This window comes from Galeopterus variegatus, unplaced genomic scaffold (assembly GCF_000696425.1).
Source record: "Galeopterus variegatus unplaced genomic scaffold, G_variegatus-3.0.2 Scaffold351, whole genome shotgun sequence".
Taxonomy (NCBI): Eukaryota; Metazoa; Chordata; class Mammalia; order Dermoptera; family Cynocephalidae; genus Galeopterus; species Galeopterus variegatus.
In genome coordinates, this window is record NW_007726462.1 from 367,096 (window position 1) to 371,664 (window position 4,569).

Sequence of the window (4,569 nt, forward strand, 5' to 3'; positions counted from 1 at the left end):
AAAAAAAAAAGATAAATCAATGTGTAAAAGATTAGGTAAAAATATAAATAAAGCAAGATTTTTGTGGTTGTTGTCCACACTTGCACTAGACATCTGTGGTCCATCTCTTTCTTTCCTCGCCGACGCCACACCACCTATTCAGGTCCAACGAATCCTGCAGAGCTGGTCTCCGGCAACCAATGCACTCTATGTTTTTGTTATCATTATTTCTATTACTATTATTCTTATTTCTTATGATATTAGAGAGGCCCAAAGAAAAAGAAGGTGGCATTTGAACCATAAATATGTGTATTTAAAGTCCCTGCACTGCCATTTTTTATCTTTGTGATTTGTGACAAATTGCTAACTCCTGTTCCCTTATCTATAATGTAGGGGAAGCTTCATATTTTTCTGAGGACTGAGTGAGACAATGTATGATAAATAATATGACCATATTATATATTCAATAAATGTTTACATATATTCTTAAAAGTTTGTACATGTGTTAATGAAAGTTCTTTTGGATGTAAATATCAAAGCCCAATTCCAGGTAACAAAATAAAACATAAAATAAAAAACTCTTCAAAAAGGTAAGGTCATTGACCATGCCTAAGGCATTGCTGAACACTCAGCCTGTCTTTCTCTTCATTCCTCTTTCCCAGTTTCTAGGAAAGTGAATCTGATTGATCCACCTGGGCAGATGCCTGCATCAATCAGATATGATGTCCCACAAGAGGGTAACCACACAATGGGGATAGTTGGGATTCAGCTCTAAATGAGGCTTTTCCTAGGGAAGAGTCCAGAAGCTATTCCAGATGGTGCCCTGGGTTACCCATTACCGAAGTTCCCAGTGATCTCTATTTACCATACCCAAAGCTCAAGTCTGTTCTTATCCTACTATACATCACACCAGCCTTACCACATCATCCTTCTTGAAACAGTTTATTCTCTACACTGCTGCTGATTTTCCTGCAGGCTCATTCATCACTATTTAGGATCTTTTGCTGTCTCCTTTCTCTAAAGTTTGGAGTGCTTCCAGGATAAACTCTCTTCTCTATTCTCCCTCCATGGATAATCTCCAATCCCATTCTATGCTGATGACATTAAAATTTCTATTCCAAAATTTTCATAATTTCTATGTCCAGTTCTGATGATGCTTCTGAATTCTAGCCTCACATATGCAGCAGCCCACTTGACATCTCCAATAGAATGCTTATGAGATTTTAGAAATTGTCACATCCCAGTTTCCCAAGCCTTATTCTATCCTACAATTCTTGCTTTTCTATCCAAGAAGAACTTCAGCACCGTAGGGTAGTAGATAGCATACAACCTCTACGGGCATGCTGCCTTGGGTCTAACCCCAGCCCACAACTTGCTCATATTCTAGTCAGATAAAAAGAGATTAGTTGATCAAGATAATGTAGATGTTGAGAGGCTGAAGGGAGTTAACCTTTCTAAAGAGCGTCACACAGTTTCTTGAACATATAAAGTGCTCAGTAAATGTCAGCTATTTTGTTTCTTCACCCCTATACCCCAGTTCATCAATAAATTTGTTGGGTTTTTCCTCCTAAATCTAACTCTAATAATTTCACCAAAAATTTTGCAATAACCTTTCAATTTCCCCCCACTGCTTCTTTCTGCTTTTATCATTCTCATTGAGTGTTTTTTTTTTTTTTTTTTTTTTTTTTTTTTTTTTTTTTTTTTTAATGTTTGTTTGTTTTGGCAGCTGGCAGGTAAGGATATCTGAACACTTGACCTTGGTGTTATATCACCACACTCTACCAACTGAGTTTACTGGACAGACTCTCTTTCTACTTTTAATTCCATAAAATCTGTTCTTCACATAGTAACCAATGTGTGTAAAATCCCAATAGTTGGCTGCGACAAAAATAAAAATTTGGATGCCTTCCTTTGGCATATAAGGTCCAACATGTTCAGGCACCTATTTAACCCCCAGACTCACAGCTTAACATTACCTTTATAATCTCCCAGTACACATCCCTTCTGTTTCTTGAACACAAACTCCTTCATGCCCCAGAGTTGTTGGCACCAGCAGATGCATTGGCATTGGGCTGAAACTTCCTTTCTTGCTTTTTTTCTTTTGTAGTGTCTTAATGTTTTATTTATTTACTTATTTATTTTAAAGGAAAGATTATTTACGAGTGATGGGAATGTAGATATTTATTATTTGTCATTTTGGTTATATTTTCAAATTTTTATTAACAGTGTACTTCATCTGATGCTCAAATGTCTGCCCTGTTTCAATAATGATAGAAAGACTAGTAGTGCTGGACACACTGAGAACAATATAATACTGAACTTTATATCCGATTTAAATGAAGTTCAAAGTTAATTTTAACTATGTGTGATTTTACCCTCAACCAACAACTTTAGTATTAATTCTCTTATGACTCAGCATTCATCTACATGGTGACTTAAAAGCAAACTACATGTAAAACACTTTATTTAGATGAAAGCTTTATTCCATACATTATTGGTTCTCTTATTCAAAGCATCACCTAATCACTATCATGACATCTGGCCTTATTTTATTTCTTCACAGCACTTAGAACTACTCTCTGTTTGAAATTATCTTGTCTGTCTTGATCATTGCAGTATCTCAATGCCTGACGGAGAGAAAATACGATCAATATTTGATGAAATACTGAATGGGATACTTTCAACTGCTCTCTGATTTGTTGCTTGTATCAACTGCTCCATTACTGCTGCCATTTCTTTGGCTTGAAGCTTTCTCCTGCTTTATTACTACCCTTTCCTTCTGATCCACTGAGGATCCTGCCACCAGAGGCATCTTCCTAGAACTAGAGCTGATTATGTCAGTCCCTGCTTAGAAGCTTTCTGTAACTTTTTATTGTCTGCAAAATAAATCTAAACTTCATTGTTTGACATCTAAACCTTCACAATCTTATAATCTCACCTTTAATCCAAGGAAAGCTCCACATAGGCAGGGGCCTTGGTTAACTTTTTCTTCTCCCTACCAGATATTCTCAAAGCATAGTCCCAGACAAGCAGCATCTGTATCCCTTGGGACCTTTTGGAAAGGCAGGTTCCCAGGTCCCACGACAGACCTAATGAAATAAAAACTCTGAAATAAGGACCAGCAATCTGTCTTTTAACAAGCCCTCCAAGTGATTCTGATGCACCCTCAAGTTTTTGAACTAATGCTCTATATCCTCAGTACATAATTCAGTGCTTGGCACTTTAGTATTAAATGAATGGTTATGCACTTTCAAGCCACTGAAGTGCTTGGGAGGCACTTGCATCAGGCAATGCAGGTTCCTCCTCACAGGTCATTTTCCCTTCTTCCTTTCTCATACAGCTTTGATTCTGTCCAGTTATTCCCTTGCTCTCTGTCTTGTGTTCCAGGAAAGGCAGAGTTCCTCCCAGCCTCATGAATCTGATCACTATTAGCCACACCCTACCTAAGCGTCCCATGTCCCTTACTAATGATTGGTTTGGGGCTGAGTATAGAGCCAGTTCTTTGGGGTTACGGGAATCTTTGACAGCAGAGACCACCTTCTCCACGAGCATAATGATTAAGCTGAGATGGGAGTTGTTGATCAATAAACTCTGTGTGTGGGTATGTGTATGTGTGTATGTGTTTGCGTGTGTTGGGGTGGGGTGTAGAATCAGGAGCATTTCAGGCAGAGAACAATTGCAAAAACCTGGAAACTGGAGGGGTCATGGGGAATTCCAAAAACTGGAAAAAGACAAATAATAACTAAAATGTTTAAAATGGTGGTGGCAGCAGGGGATGGAGGGAGAAGGGTAGACAAAAAGGAGAAAAAGAATCCTCTGAGGTTAGGTAAAAGGCCAGACTTTGCAGATCTTGAGACCATAGCACAGATTTCTGATTTTGTGCTAAGAGCAGTGGGGGATCATTGAAAGACTCTGATCAGGTATGCTTTCAAAAGACCACAGTGACTCCAGAATTGAAGCTGGATTCACTATTGACCAAGGAGTTTCAATACCATCTCAAACTAAAATCAAGGTGACCAAAGTCGAAATCCAGTTGCAATGTGGAAACCTAAAAATAAATACTTGTTTCTTTGTATTTATATTACCTTGTTGAGAGAACAGAAGGGAGACCAGACAAAATTAGTGTCTGCCTTCACTAGGGAAGCCTGTAACCCGCAGTGACCTGAGAAATGAGAAAGGAAGAGAAGCTTCGCTGCTTGTTTTCTGGGGTTTTGTCTCTTTGGCATTGTGATCATAAGCCGCAGACTTCCACAACTCGCTGTGCAACATGAGAACGCTGAAAATCATCTCCTGGGTCATTTCTTCTTAGTACTTTCTGACCTCTCTGGGTCTCTTGCTCCCTCCTCGTCAGGATCGCTCCACAGTTGCTGAAGTGGAGACAGGATAGGAGAAACTCAGACCGGAACTCATGAGTACCAGAAAAGGATGGATTTGAGGCTGCGGAGCCAATCTGTATTCTATGGCCATTCTAGTGAGGAGACTGAGAAGGCTACATACTTAGCATCGTTTTTGCAGGTCTAGTTTGTGAAACGAGGCAGGGCGGGGGGGGGGGGGTTGTAAAAATTTTTTCTTAAAAAATTAATGGCAAGG

The 4,569-nt window shown here is 39.1% G+C and overlaps 3 protein-coding genes across 4 annotated transcripts in view; 2 read left to right on the forward strand and 1 right to left on the reverse strand.

Annotated features, from left to right (window-relative positions):
• The window catches only part of LOC103586557 (histone H2A type 1), a 19,994-nt gene that overhangs the window by 12,826 nt on the left and 2,599 nt on the right, over nt 1-4,569 (forward strand). The gene's annotated exons all lie outside the window — the stretch shown is intronic.
• The window catches only part of LOC103586556 (histone H3.1-like), an 18,337-nt gene that overhangs the window by 11,320 nt on the left and 2,448 nt on the right, over nt 1-4,569 (forward strand). The gene's annotated exons all lie outside the window — the stretch shown is intronic.
• LOC103586554 (histone H2B type 1-K) overlaps nt 2,445-4,569 on the reverse strand; it is a 3,512-nt gene continuing 1,387 nt past the window's right edge. Inside the window, exons 2-3 of one of the 2 annotated variants that reach the window (XR_550157.1) lie at nt 4,065-4,346; nt 2,445-2,606 (exon numbers count right to left, since the gene is read on the reverse strand). The gene's annotated coding sequence lies outside the window, so the exon portion shown is untranslated. Of the gene's footprint in view, nt 2,607-3,728; nt 4,347-4,569 lie in introns of those variants that run through there. The other variant, XM_008567850.1, reaches the window with a different exon arrangement.